Below are 16358 nucleotides of genomic sequence, written 5' to 3'. Positions count from 1 at the left end.
GACATCGGTAGTGGGGAAAATGCTAGAGTCCATTATAAAAGATGTAATAGCAGAGCACCTGGAAAACAGTGACAGAATCGGACAAAGTCAACATGGATTTACGAAAGGTAAATCGTGCTTGACTAATCTACTGGAATTTTTTGAGGATGTAACTGGTAAAATAGATAAGGGAGAACCAGTGGATGTGGTGCATTTGGACTTTTAGAAGGCTTTCGATAAGGTCCTGCATAAGAGATTAGCATGTAAAGTTAAGGCACATGGGATTGGGGGCAAGGTACTGACTTGGATAGAGAACTGGTTGGCAGACAGGAAGCAAAGAGTTGGAATAAACGGATCTTTTTCTGAGTGGCAGGCAGTGACTAGTGAGGTACCGTAGGGATCGGTCCTAGGACCCCAGCTATTCACAATATATATTAATGATCTAGACAAGGGAACTAGATGTAATATCCCCAAGTTTGCAGATGACACAAAGCTGGGTGGGTGTGTGTGCTGTGAGGAGGATGCCGAGAAACTCCAGTATGATTTGGACAGATTGGGTGATTGGGCAGATGCATGGCAGATGCAGTATAATGTGGATAAATGCGAGGTTATCCACTTTGGTGGCAAAAACAGGAAGGCAGATTATTATCTGAACAGCAATAGATTGGGAGAAGGGGAAGTGCAACGAGACCTGGCTGTCCTTGTGCACCAGTCGCTGAAGGTAAGCATGCAAGTGCAGCAGGCGGTTAAGAAGGCAAATGGTATGTTGGCCTTCGTTGCGAGAGGGTTTGAGTACAGGAACAAGGATGTCTTGCTGCAGTTGTACAGGGCCTTGGTGAGACCACATCTTGAGTATTGTGTGCAGTTTTGTTCACCTTATCTGAGGAAGGATGTTGTTGCCATGGAGGGAGTGCAGCAAAGATTCACCAGGCTGATACCTGGGATGGCAGGAATAACGTATGAGGAGAGATTGGGTCGATTGGGTTTATACTCGCTGGAGTTTAGAAGAATGAGAGGGGATCTCATTGAAACTTATAAAATTCTAACAGGACTTAGACAGACTAGATGCAGGAAGGATGTTCCCGATGGCTGGGGAGTCCAGAACCAGGGGTCACAGTCTAAGTATAAGGGGTAAGCCATTTAGGACAGAGATGAGGAGGAATTTCTTCACCCAGAGAGTGGTGAACCTGTGGAATTCTCTACCACAGAAGGCAGTTGAGGCCAATTCATTAAATATATTCAAGAAAGAGTTAGATATATTTCTTAAGGCTAAAGGGATCAAGGGATATGGGGAGAAAGCAGGGACAGAGTATTGAATTTGGATGATCAGCCATGATCTCATTGAATGGCGGAGCAGGCTCGAGGGGCCGAATGGCCTACTCCTGCTCCTATCTTCGATGTTTATTAATCCCATTGATTCTGGCAGCACTTAAATTAAAACAGCACTCGGGAATGACTGTTCTCTAATTCACTAGCTCATCGGATCATATAAAATGTAACATGCCCACTGAAGGTGGATATAATGTGCTGGGATTTTCTCTGGTGAATTCTTCTCTTTTGGAAAGCCAATTGGTAGGAAGATACATGTTCAGTGTGGTGTAGAAAGTCAGAAATAGCAAAAAGGACGCTAATGTTTATTTATAATTTGTTTTTTTTAAAGGATACTGAGGGATTAGATGACATTGTGTTAGTACACTGCCGGCAAATTTGGAGATTAGGTTATTTCAGGTTTTGACTTTCTCAGTAGTATTCGGTAAATAGATTTTGTAGGTTAGTGACCGGTCAAGGCCATAAACAGGATGAGCATCATGTTTGAGAAGTTGACTATTCAAGATGATATTGAGTTCACTAGAGGCACTAGCATCGTGCAAGTGAAAGTCAGGGGAGACAGACTTCATGGTACTTGGCTGAAGACGCTATTTCAGGCAGCACGCCATATGTTTCATGTCATTAGTGAGTGGAAAAGCTTAGTACCAAAGGCACCATCATCAGCATAGCTGAATTTCCGCAATTTGGTTCCAGGCAGATTGTTTATGTACAGATTAAAAAAGAGTGTTGCTGGAACTGAACCCTGAGGGAGGCCATTGATTTGGTATTTCTACAAGCTGATGTCGTTGCTCATGTGTACTGTTCGATCCGTGTGTTAATGGAGACACAGAATGCAGGAGTTGATTTAACAAGTGTTTACTGAACAAAGTCTGGAGCTGAACTAACTACACAAGACGCTACACAGGCTTATATACCCGAGTGGTCACTACTGGTACTACAGTATACAGGGGCTTCAAAAACATAGTTCCTCTTAAAGGTAAACATACACTACAATTCCTCCCCTTTTAGATAAATAGTACATAACATTTTAAGTAATCATTAAATAACATTTTTACAAGAACAACAATATACACATTTGCTGAAGTTAATCAATTACAAATTCAGTCTCTGGAGGCTTCCTGACTCGGTCCGGATAACGCCTTGGTGGTGTAGTAGGTTTCGGTGGTGTAGTAGGTTCTTTTGGCAAGGTCGATTCGGCTTCAATGCCAGTGTCGGGTTCATCTGGTTCCAGTATCACCGGATCGGAGGTAGATACTATGGGTATCTCTGCTTCATCACTAGGCGTATAGAGTTATGGTGTAGGTTGTCCTTTTTCAGATGACTCTATGATCTGGTCAGCATGGCGCCTTATTATGCTTTCTCCAATGTCCACGGTATACATCAGCGGTCCTAGTCGTGTGCAAATAGTTCCAGGCTGCCATTTCTCGGTACGGTAGTCCCGGGCCAAAACTGGTTGACCTATCTGGAAGGTTCTAGTTGGCCTTTCATTCATGCTTTGAAATTGCCGGTTCTCTACGTCCCTTCTGACGTTTGGCTTGACCAAATCCAGCCGGCATCTTAGTCTTCTATTGAAAAACATCATTGGTTTGTAACCACATGTGTTGCATTCCTGTATGCAAACAAGAAGTTATCTACCTTATGTTGTAGATTTATGTCTTCATTACCCATGGCCTTTATGGCCTTCTTGAAGGTCTGGACAAACCTTTCAGCCAATCCATTGGTGGCGGGATGGTATGGGGCGGACGTGTAGTGCTTAACCCCATTGTTTTTTAAGAACTTCCTGAATTCTTCGGATACAAATTGCGGTCCATTATCAGAACAGATCTGTTCAGGCAGCCCATTCCTGGCGAATATGGTCCTTAATACTGTGATGGTTTTCTCCGTGGTGGTGGAGGACATCTTTATTACCTCCGGCCACTTGGAGTGTGCATCCACCGCGATTAAGAACATTGAGTCCATAAATGGACCAGCAAAGTTGATATGTACCCTTTGCCATGGAGATGAGGGCCACTCCCATGGATGTAGAGGGGCTTGTGGTGGGGCGTTTTGGACCTTCTGGCATCCTAGACAGCTCTTGGTCATTTCTTCGATGTCTCCATTGATACCTGGCCACCACACAAACGCTCTGGCTAAGTTCTTCATTTTCACTCCACCCAGATGCCCCTCGTGAAGCTCCTTTAGCACTCTATCCTTGAGTTTGGGTGGAATCACCACTCTGGATCCACACATCAAGGTTCCTCGGCACACTGACAGCTGTTCTCTTCTTTGCGAGAATGCTGGCAACAGTGGTTCGCCATGTGCTGGCCATCCCTTCACCGTTAAATCGTAGACTCGTGAGAGAGTCGGGTCATTTCGCGTTTCCTTTTCAATGGTAGAATTTGTCATCGGTAGACATTCCACTATGGTCGAGTGGAACATCTCCACTGGGTCCACTGTAGGTGCCTCTTCCACCGTTGGCAACGGTAGGCGCGATAACCCGTCAGCATTCCCATGCTGTTTTGTTCCTTTGTATTCTGTGTCATATTGGTGTGCCCCTAGGAAAAGGGACCACCTCTGTAGCCTTTGCGCTGTCATAATGGGAACGCCCTTTTTAGGGTTGAATATGGAGATGAGGGGTTGATGGTCAGTCAACAAGGTAAATTTTTGTCCGTGTAGGTAATGGTTGAATTTCTTCACCCCCCACACCAGGCTGAGTGCCTCCCTGTCGATCTGGGCATAGTTACGCTCAGCTGAGTTCAATGAGCATGACGCAAAAGCTATCGGCCGCTCCGAGCCATCAGGGAATCTATGCGATAATACCGCTCCCACTCCGTAAGGGGATGCATCGCACGCCAGTCTGATTGGCAGTGATGGGTTGTAATGAGCCAACACTTCCCCGGACGTGATCAAGCCTTTGCATTTATGGAAGGCACGTTTACAGTCTTCGCTCCATTTCCAAACTACTCCCATTTGTAGCAGTGCGTTTAGCGGGTGCAGAACCGTCGACAAGTTTGGTAAAAATTTATGATAGTAATTTACTAATCCCAGGAACGACCTTAATTGTGAGACATTTTCAGGCGCTGGGGCCTTTACGACCACTTCAATTTTTTCAGGTGACTTATGCAACCCTTCTTCGTTAATGACATGGCCACAATATGATATTTGTTTCTGGAAAAATTCGCACTTGGGGCGATTTGCTCGTAGGCCCCGTTCTCTCAGCCTCGTGAGCACCTGCTCCAAGTTGGCAAGGTGCTCGTTGTTGTTTTCTCCTGTTACAAGGATGTCGTCTAGGTAGCATTGAGTCCTCAGAATCCCTTGCAGTACTTGCTCCATAGCTCTTTGCCAGATAGCCGGAGCTGATGCCACTCCGAAAACCAGTCGATTGTACTGGTACAGGCCTTTGTGTGTGTTTATCGTGAGATACTTTTTAGAGGCCTCCTCAACCTCCATCTGTAGATATGCCTGTGCTAAGTCAATTTTGGTGAAACGTTTCCCTCCGGATAGTGAGGCGAAAATATCTTCTATCCTCGGAAGAGGATACTGTACCATGTGAAGAACCAGGTTTACAGTCACCTTGAGGTCCCCACAGATGCAAACTTTTCTCTGTTCTTCAGATTTATCATTATTCAACGTTTTCTTCATGACCGGGACGATGGGTGTTGCCCACTCGCTCCAATCTACCTTGGATAACATGCCTGCTTTTTCCAAATTCTCCAACTCTGCCTCGACGGCTGGACGAATTGCGTATGGCACCGGCCTTGCCTTAAAAAACTTGGGAATTGCCGCATCTTCCACTTTTATTGAGGCGGTGGCGCCTTTCAGGGTTCCTAGTTCCTGTTGAAACACTTCTTTGGCATTAGCCAAGATTTCTTTTAATCGTCCAGGTATGACGTCATCATCGTTTTTTTTCTTACTGGTCACCATCAGTGCCTGAATGGCATGCCAGTCTAAACGTATCTTTCTGATCCATTCACGTCCCAACAACGGTGGACCACCATCTTGCAGAACGTATAAATACAACTTCTGTATTTCCTTGCCGTTGTATACAACAGGCACCCTTATTTTCCCTCTGGGGTATACTTTCTGCCCCGTATATGTCTTCAAGATAATGGATGTGTCTTTCAAAGGTATATGCGGAAATAGCCGCTCGTAATCCCATCGACTCATGACGGTCAGAGCTGATCCGGTATCTAGCTCCATTTTGACTGGGGATCCCGCTATCGTGAGGGTAACCCAAATGGTCTGGTAATCTTCTTTGGCAATTACATTATGTAATTTGAGACAGCTTAGTCTCTTGCTTCCGGAGTCGCTATCGCTCTTCTGGTCTTCGGAGCTACTGTCCGTCATTATTTGTACCTTTCTGTACTTTTCCTTCTTGGCCTTTTTACTGTCAGCGGATTTCTTTCCAGATCTGCATACACGTGCAATGTGTCCCATCTTTCCGCATTGCCTGCATGCTTTGTCCTTGAACCAGCAGTCCTTCTGGTCATGGGTGGATCTGCCGCAGCGATAACGTCTCTCGCAACCCCGTGTCATTTCATGGGTGCCGAAGTCCTGTGGCTTTTGCTGTATCTCTGCAGCTCCTCTTGCTGCTGCTTCGTATGATACAGCCACACTGAAAGCCTTGTCCAGTGTCAAATCTTTCTCAGAAAGTAATCTTTTCTGTGTTCCTTCGCTTAGGAGACCGCAGACGAATTTGTCTCGTAGAGAATCTGCCAGTCCTGCCCCGAATTGGCAGTGCTTTGACAGCTTTCGTAATTCAGTGAGGTAATCAGCGTTACTTTCATTCTTGTGCTGATTCCTCCTGAAGAATTTGAATTGTTCCGCTATCAGCAGCGGTGTTGGGTTTAAGTGCTCTTGTAAGGTATCAACAATCTCCTTAAAATTCTTGTCCATCGGTTTGGCTGGAGTGATCAAGTTTCATAACAGCCCGTATGTCCTTGCGCCCATCAGATTTAGAAGTACCGATGCCTTTTTATCATCCGCTACTTCATTCGCCTTGCAATATACCTCCACTCTTTCCACATATGTGGTCCAATCTTCTATATCACTATCGAAAGCAGTAATATTGCCAGTCTTCGGCATCTTGAAAATCTAAAATGGCACTTCCCGCGCTTTTCCTCTGTCCCCGATGAATCAAAATGGCGCCTCCCGCGCTTTTCTTTCTTCCCCGCCGAGTTGAGATGGCACCTCCCGCGCTTTCCCGCCGCTGCTGCCAACGCTGTTCTCCGCGGTTCCCGTTGCGACCTGCAGTTTTTCGCGGTATTTCTATTTTTTTTTATATGTATCTCTTCAATAGTTTCTCCGTTACTTGGAGAACCGTTCCCATCGTGGAGCGGACTCTCTGGGACTTTCCCCTCCCTCTGCTCGGTCCGAGCGCTGACCTGCTTTGCAGCACCGGACGCGCCCTGAGTGCTCCACCCTCTCTCTCTCTTTGCTTCTGCTTCCCGACTCGCTGCCCAGCCCCGTTGCAGAGCCACCCGATTGAGCTCTAGCCCGCCGCAGCCCAGGAAGGATCAGTGCACTACCTGCCACCAGCCCGTTTAGCTGGGGAAACCACAGACTGGAGGCCAAGCCTGGCCCTCGTTTTCGAGTTTCTTCGAGTTATTTATTTATTTATTTATTTATTTCTTGCTTCTGGCTTCGACCTTCGTCTGAGGAATCGATCCCCTTGAGGTGCTGCTGAATTGCAGGTAAGTTCGTTTCTAACTCGTCGCCACTGTTAGATCCGTGTGTTAATGGAGACACGGAATGCAGGAGTTGATTTAACAAGTGTTTACTGAACAAAGTCTGGAGGTGAACTAACTACACAAGACGCTACACAGGCTTATATACCCGAGTGGTCACTACTGGTACTACAGTATACAGGGGCTTCAAAAACATAGTTCCTCTTAAAGGTAAACATACACTACTTGTACTTTGAAACGTTGGCCTCGTGGCAGTAATCCAACCAAGCAGGTGGCCCAATAAAGCTCAAGCTGGGAAGCAAATCCCTCCACTTTACACTTAGCTGCTCTCGAACTCTCCTACACAGTTGAGGAATATTACGCTCCTGTTGGTGGATCATTAACTGCATAAGAACATAAGAGATAGGAGCAGGAATAGGCCACTTGGCCCCTCGAGCCTGCTCTGCCATTCAATAAGATCATGGCTGATCTTGGGCTCAAAGCCACTTCCCTGCCTGCTCCCCATAACCCTTCACTCCCTTATCTTGCAAAAATCTGTCTATCTCCACCTTAAATGTATTTAATGACCCAGCCTCCATGGCTCTCTGGGGCAGAGAATTCCACAGATTTATGACCCTCTGAGAGAAGAAATTCCCCCTCATCTCAGTTCTAAAAGGACGACCCTTTATTCTGAAACTATGCCCCCGAGTTCTAGATTTCCCCACGAGGGGAAACATCCTCTCTGGATCTACCTTGTCAATCCCCCTCAGTATCTTATATGTTTCAATCTAAATTCGAATGAGTATAGGCCCAACCTGCTCAACCTTTCTTTAGAAGTCAACCCCCTCATCTCAGGAATCATCCGTGTGAATCGTCTCTGAACTGCCTCCAATGCAAGTTAATCCTTCCTTAAATAAGGAGACCAAACTGTACTCAGTACTCAAGGTGTGGTCTCACCAATACCCTGTACAGTTGTAGCAGAACCTCCCTGCTTTTATACTCCAAACCCCTTGCAATAAAGGCCAACATTACATTTGCCTTTTTGATTACTTGCTGCACCTGCATGCTAACTTTTTGTGTTTCATGGCCAAGGACCCCCAGGTCCCTCTGAACTGTAGCATTTTGTAATTTCTCTCCATTTAAATAATAATTTGCTTTTTAATTTTTCCTGTCAAAGTGGATAACCTCGCACTTTCCCACATTATACTCCATCTGCCAAATGTTTGCCCACTCACTTAGCCTGTCTATATCGCTTTGCAGATTCTTTGAGTCCTCTGCAGAATTTGCTTTCCCACCCATCTTTGTATCATCTGCAAACTTGGCTACATTACACTCGGTCCCTTCATCCAAGTCATTAATGTAGATTGTAAATAGTTGAGGCCCCAGCACCGATCCCTGTGGCGCCCCACTAGTTACATTTGCCAACCTGAAAATGACCCATTTATCCCAACGCTCTGCTTTCTGTTAGTTAGCCAATTCTCTATCCATGCTAATATATTACCCCAACTCCGTGAGCTCTTATCTTATGCAGTAAGCTTTTATGTGGCACCTTATCGAATGCCTTCTGGAAATCCAAATACACGATATCCACTGGCTCATCCTTATCCACCCTGCTCATTACATCCTCAAAGAACTCCAGCAAATTTGTTAAACATGATTTCCCTTTCATAAAACCATGCTGACTCTGCTTGACTGCATTATGATTGCTACTGCTTCCTTAATGAAGGACTCCAACATTTTCCCAATGACAGACGTTAGGCTAACTGGTCTATAGTTTCCTGCTTTCTGTCTCCCTCCTTTCTTAAATAGGGGTTTTACATTTGTTGTTTTCCAATCCGCTGGGATTTCTCCAGAGTCCAGGGAATTTTGGTATATTGCAACCAATGCATCCATTATCTCTGCAGCCACTTCTTTTAAGACCCTGGGATGCAGGCCATCTGGTCCAGGATACTTGTCGTCTTTTAGTCCCATTATTTTAGCAAGTACTTTTTCCTTAGTGATAGTGATTGTCATTAGTTCCCCCCTCCCTGTGGCCCCTTGATTGTTCATTATTGGGATGTTGTTAGTGTCTTCTACCGTGAAGACAGATACAAAATATTTGTTCAGAGTCTCTGCCATTTCCCCGTTCCCCATTATTAATTCCCCATGCTCATCCTCTAAGGGACCAATGTTTACTTTAGCTACTTTCTTCCTTTTTATATACCTGTAGAAGCTCTTACTTTCTGTTTTAATATTTCTTGCCAGTTTACTCTCACAATTCATCTTCTCTCTCATTATTATTTTTGTAATTATCCTTTGCTGGTTTTTAAACATTTCCCAATCCTCTGGCCTCCCACTAATTTTGGCAACATTGTATGCCTTCGTTTTTAATTTGATACCACCCTTTACTTCCTTAGTTAGCCACGGATAGTGCTCCCTTCTCTTAAAATCTTTCTTTCTCACTGGAATGTATTTTTGTTGCGAGTTATAAAATATCTCCTTAAATGTCCGCCACTACATTTCAACTGTCTTACCTTTTCATTTATTTTTCCAGTCCACTTTAGCCAGTTCTGCCCTCATGCCATTGTAATTGCCTTTGTTTAAGATCAGGACACTGGTTTGAGATACAACTTTCTCACCCTCCAACTGAATTTGAAATTCAACCATGCTATGATCACTTTTTCCTAGAGGATCCTTTACAATGAGATCATTTATTAATTCTGTCTCATTACACAGTACCAGACCCAAGATAGCCTGCTCCCTGGTTGGTTCCATTACATACTGTTCTAGGAAACCATCCCAGATCACAGAATCACAGAATCACAGAAACCCCACAGTGCAGATAGAGGCCATTTCGGCCCATCGAGCCTGCACCGACACATATCCCACCTGATCCCCGTAACCCCTACACCAACACATATCCCACCCTATCCCCGTAACCCCATGTATTTAATCCCCCTAACACTAAGGGTCAATTTTTTTTTATCATAGCCAATCAACCTAACCCGCACATCTTTGGACTGTGGGAGGAAACCGGAGCACCCGGAGGAAACCCACGCAAACACGGGGAGAATGTGCAAACTCCACACAGACAGTCACCCGAGGCCAGATTTGAACCCGGGTCCCTGGCGCTGTGAGGCAACAGTGCTAACCACTATGCCACCGATGCACTCTATGAACTCTTCCCCAAGGCTACCATGGCCAATTTGATTTGTCCAATCAATATGGAGATTAAAATCACCCATGATTGTTACCGTACCTTTTTTACAGGCCTCCATTATTTGTTGATTTATACTCTGTCCAACAGTATTGCTACTGCTCGGGAGCCTGTAGACTATGCCCACCAGAGACTTTTTCCCCTTATTATTTTTTATCTCCACCCAAACCGATTCTACATCTTGATCTTCTGAGCCAATATCACTTCTCACCACTGCACTGATCCCATCCTTTACCAACAAAGCCACCCCACCTCCCTTTCCTTTCTGTCTATCCTTCCAAATGGTCAAATACCCTGGAATATTCAGTTCCCAGCCCTGATCACCTTGCAACCACGTTTGTGCAATGGCAATCAGATCATACCCATTTGTATCTATTTGTGCCGAATGCTGCGTGCATTCAGATATAGAGCTTTTAACTTTGTCTTTTTACCATTTCTCCTTGTTTTGGCCCCATTTTCTGTTGCACTCTTATTTATAAACATTCTGTCCCTTCCTGTCACACCCTGGTTATTATTTCCCCCATCTCTATCCTGCTCTATTATTTTCTCATTTCTCATTGACTTTTTTAATTCCCGCTCACCTGGACCCTTCTGTGCATCTTGTGTCAGGCATACTGCATCCTACTGCCCTCTCATGGTTACCAGCCTTCTGCAACATAGCTCCGCTACATCTTTGTCACTCAGGTGCAGTAGTCAAATTGGTGAAAAGACTTTGTGACAAAATCATGTTGCCAATTCACTCTGATTTGTTCTATCCACGAACAGCACAGTTCTCTTTGAGGCACCCAATATGGTCAGCCTTTCCTGATTCGTTTGACCTTTCCTTACCAAATCTCTGCCATGAAGAATGGACAGCAGATGCTCCTATAAATCACTATATAATTTCCGACCCTACAGAATGTCAACCAGGTTGCTATTGGCCACTCCATAGTTGAGCGTTTCTCAGTCACTTTTGAACTGGACAGGGACAATGCGCCTCAAATCTTCACCAGTGGGGCTTTCATAATAATGACAAAAGTCCTTGAGAACAAATACAAACCATGTCCCACATCATTGGATCACACCCACTAACTAAACTATCTGGTGGCCTACATGCTTTGCATGCTGGTGATGGCAATGCTCTAAGATGGCTGGAATTATATACTGAGTCTGCATACATTAAATAACAATAAGGCAAAAGCAAAATACTGCGGATGCTGGAAATCTGAAATAAAAACAGAAAATGCTGCAAAACACTCGGGAGGTCAGGCTGCATCTGTGGAGAGAGAAACAGTTAATGTTTCAGGTCGATGTCAGAACTGGAAGATGTTAGAGATGAATAGTTTTTAAGCAAGCACAGGGCCAGGGAAAAGTGGGGGAGGAGGAAAGAATAAAAGGGAAAGTCTGTGATAGGGTGAAAAGCAGGAGTAATTCAATGACAAAAGGGATGATGGTGCCAGGCAAAAGGTAGTGATAATGGGACAAGAAAAGAAATAAAAGATAGATCCAGAGGAGGTGTAAATGGTCACAGCAGAATAGCAGAGAGGGAGAGAAGCATGAAAAATCTGGAAAAGCGGAGAAGGCTCCAGTGGGCCAGGAATGTGGCGGAGAAAGGAGGGTAGATCCCAAGGAGGTGGACGCCACTGGCTGCATACCAATAGGGGATCCCACCCCAAGCACCAGCCCCAGTTCTGATGAAAGGTCTTCGACCTGAAATGTTAACTCTGTTTCTCTCCCCACAGATGCTGCCTGACCTGCTGAATGATAATAGTGCACTGTCCTTCCATCTCTGGGACCTGGGTTTGAATTTAGCCCAGGGGATGGGATGAAATTGTCTTTTCTTTGCTGTCTGTCAGGCCCTGAGATGAAATGAATCTGGGCAATATCAACCCAGCTCACAATTGAGCACTAATTGGCAATCTCAATAGAAAGGCCATATGGATTGATTGTGTGGGAAATGGAAACAAAAATAATTCTGGTGGAGTAGGGAGGTAGGGCTCAGCTGAATCTGGCTCATGGTATCTTGGCATACCCTTTACTGTATTAGAAAAGAAAAAAGGTGCTGTACTCCCTAGTACTGACAGTCACCTTGAAGAATAAAAAAATTCCCCAAGGAAAAAACAGACACTGATAGCACCATTTGCTACTTGACTCTTTGCTTATGAATGAAGCGCAAGCTATTCAAATCCCATTGACTGGAATGGAAATCATTGTAGGTCTTACAAGTAAAAGGCCTATCACAGTGTTGCCACAGGTCCAACACACTGCATCATTCAGTCATGGACTATTGATTTGCAGCTCTGCCCATGTCCATGCCTAACCAGTTCTGATCTCACCCATGCCATCCATCAGCAGCTACTTCCTGGGCATCCAGACAGCTGATGGTCAAAAGCATCATTGGCAGAGGCATGGCAACAGCTCATCTCCTTGTCTGCCATTTAACAAGGGAAAGGTGAATGGTGTTATGGAGAGGGTAACATAAATAATGAGGGAAACAAGTAGCAAAAGATTAGGGTAAATTTGTCCCCCCCCCCCCAACCTCTTACTATACAGCAGTAAATATTCTATTGGACAATGTACTTCTGTAAACATTTGATTAAGAAAACAGTTCAGGCAGGTACGAGCAGGATACCACCTGAACACAAACTGGAAAACTCCACTTTACACCAACCGGAACTGTTGCACTCTTCAAATATTTTTGTGAGGTTTGAACTGGTAACCCCATACCAGGAGAAGCTGGTTGTACCAGTTTATAAATGGATTGAATCATAAAAGAGGATCAGAATTAAGACACATTCTTTACATGCCTGCCTGAAACCCCTTAGATGTATTTTTATGTTATGCTAAGAGATCCTGGAAAAGCAGCTTCAAACTGAGACTCCGAGTGATCTGTTTCTTTTACCTGGTGTTGCCATTCCTAACAGAGATCTGTTGGAAACTGGTGACCTTTGTTCCCATTAATTATTTTTGCGTGCGCAGCCCCTTTAATGGGCTGCGGAGCCTATTCAATTTCTCGCGCATGCGCGGTTATTTCAATTGTAAAGCCATTGAGCGGCCTGCGCAGGACTTCCAGACCGTTGCATGACCACGCAGCTTAGCGGGACCAGCCGTTGCTCAGTGGGTAGCACTCTCGCCTTTGACTCAGTTGTGGGTTCAAGCCCCACTCCAGAGACTGGAGCACCAAATTCTAGGCTGACACTCCAGTGCAATGCTGAGGGAGTGCTGCACTGTCGGAGGTGCCGTCTTTCGGATGAGACATTAAATGAGGTCTCGTCCGCTCTCTTAGCTGGACGTAAAGGATCCCATGGCACTATTTAGAAGAAGAGCAGGGGAGTTATCCTTGGTGTCCTGGCCAATATTTATTCCTCAATCAACAAAAAAAAATGATGATCTGGTCATTATCACATTGATGTTTGTGGGAGCTTTGCTGTGCGCAATTGGCTGCATTTCCTACATTATAAAAAGTGACTACACTTCAAAAGTACTTCATTGGCTGTAAAGCACTTTCAGACACCCTGAGGTCGTGAAAAGCACTATATAAATGCAAGTCTTGCTTTTCTTTTTTTTTAACATTGCTGGTGACTTGTGAATTCTAATTGCTGAAAGCAAGGCATCTAACTCCAATTTTTATTCTCAAAGTAAGAAAGAAAGAATTTGCATTTCTATAGCGCCTTTCATGACATCAGGATGTCCTAAAGTGCTTTACAGCCAATGAGGTACTTTTGAAGTGTAGTCACTGTTGTAATGTAGGAAACACAGCAGCCAATTTTCACATAGCAAGGTCCCACAAACAGCAAAGAGATACATGGCCACATCATTGATTTTAGTGATGTTGGTTGAGGGATAAATATTAGCCTGGACACCAGGGAGAACTCCCCTGCTCTTCTTTAAAATAGTGCGATGGGATCTTTTAAATCCAATTACGAGGGTCCACCTTGGTTTAATGTCTCATCCAAAAGGCACCTCCAACAGTGCAGCCCTCCCTCAGCACTGCACTGAAGTGTCAGCTAGATTTTGAACTCCAGACCCAGGAGTGTCTCTTGAACCCACAGCCTTCTGACTCAGAGGTGAGAGTGCTACCAATGAGCCATGGCTGACAGCTATCAAAACACTAAAGGGCCAATTTTAACCACCGCCAGGTATGATACAGGCAGGGTGGACTGTGCCGCGTTTCCTACCAGTTCCTGCCCTCCTCCTATTTTACTTGCCTGAATTTGGGCACAGGAAGGCCGCTTGCCCCAGAGGATCGGGGGCTGAATTTAAATGGCAGAGACTTTGAACAAATATTCTGTATCAGTCTTCATGGTCGAAGACACTAAAGCCATCCCAATAACACATAATCAAGGGGCTATAGGGAGGGGGGAACTTTAAACAATCACTATCACTAGAGAAAAAGTACTCGGTAAAATAATGGGACTAAAGGTGGACAAGTCCCCTGGACCTGATAGCCTGCATCCTAGGGTCTTTAAAGAAGTGGCTGCATTTGTTGCAAACTACCAAAATTCCCTGGATTCTGGAGAGGTCCCAGCGGATTGGAAAACTGCAAATGTAACGCCCCTATTTAAGAAGGGAGGGAGACAGAAAGCAGGAAACTATAGACCAGTTAGCCGAACATCTGTCATTGGGAAAATGCTGGAGTCGATTAGTAAGGAAGCAATAGCAGGACATTTAGAAAATTATAATACAGTCAAGCAGAGTCAGCATGGTTTTATGAAAGGGAAATCATGTTTGACTAATTTATTAGAGTTCTTTGAGGATGTAATGAGCAGGGTGGATAAAGGGGAACCAGGAGATGTGGTGTATTTGGATTTCCAGAAGGCATTTGATAAGGTGACACATAAAAGTTTACTGCACAAGATAAGAGCTCACAGGGTTGGGGGTAATATATTAGCATGGATAGAGGATTGGCTAACTAACAGAAAACAGAGAGTCAGGATAAATGGGTCATTTTCCGGTTGGCAAATGGTAACTAGTGGGGTGCCACAGGGATCAGTGCTGGGGCCTCAACTATTTACAATCTATATTAATGACTTGGATGAAGGGACCAAGTGTAATGTAGACAAATTTGCTGATGATACAAAGATAGGTGGGAAAGCAAGTTGTGAAGAGGACACAAAGGGCTCGATTTTGCCAGGCGCGAGGAGGCGGGATTGGAGATGTGTGAGGTGGTAAAATCGCAAAAAATGGCGTGTGGGCCTGATCCCGCCTCCGAGCAATTTTCCCAAATGTGAGTTTTCTGACCCCATTTCCATCCCGCCTCCAAGAGGTGGGATAGGCCCTTAAGGCCCTTAACAACCACTTAATTGTCTCTATAATTCCATTTTGAGAGGCCTTTCTGATTTTATCACTTTTCCCACCTGCTACACGTCTCCTCTGGAACACGCCAGTGAATCCTGGCGGCCTCACAAGTGGATTGCTTACTAACAGTTGCAGCTCCATCATTAAAAAGGAGTTTTCAGCAATCATCATTTGCAGGTGGCAGGACTTTGTTGTCTCAGGTCTGGGGGAACTTTTAGTAGGCATACCCATTGTTGTGGAAGTTTGGAGCCTGACACCCATCTCCAGTGTGACCTCCTGGGAAACCCCTCTCGCCACCTTGACTGAGCGCTTCCTCAACTGAGGCATTTACCAGAAGCATGGGAACCATTTATTTCCTTTCATCGTAGACATCAGATTCGGATGAAGACCAGCCGTGGCAGCAGCAGAACTATGAACAACAGCACCACCAACAGCAGAAGCAACAACAGGAGCGCCAAGCTGTTGCTCACCCACCTGAAGCTGCACAGGCCAGAAGGCACCAGCGCGCGACCACATTGCTGCCCAGGATGCAAGGGACGCACTCATCTTGGCCAGATTTGCTTAGCCTGCACAATCAAACACTTTGGCTTCGCACCTTCTTATCAGATCATTGACAATGGCCAAGAACCTGCGGATTCCTATCACTCTGACCACCATACTGACAATTGCAAGTCACCCTAAGCTCTCAATGTGGAAGTCCCATTTGCGAAATGACACACGCCACAACTGCAACAGTTTGCCATCAGAATTTTTTATGACAATAAGCAACTGATGGCATTTTAAAAATAAACACATTGCACCCAAGTGACTACCCTTGTGACTACTTGTGCATTCTCTTCCTCTTACGCGTGCTCCTACGTGGTGCTTCCCCTGTGGCTTCAGCAGATGTGGAGGCCCCCTGCTCACTTTCTTGCTGCTCCTGTCTCTACACC

This window comes from Somniosus microcephalus, chromosome 16, assembly GCF_052327205.1.
Source record: "Somniosus microcephalus isolate GS21.2 chromosome 16, FLI_Smic_1.0, whole genome shotgun sequence".
Lineage (NCBI taxonomy): Eukaryota > Metazoa > Chordata > Chondrichthyes > Squaliformes > Somniosidae > Somniosus > Somniosus microcephalus.
Note: the sequence above shows the minus strand (reverse complement) of the source record.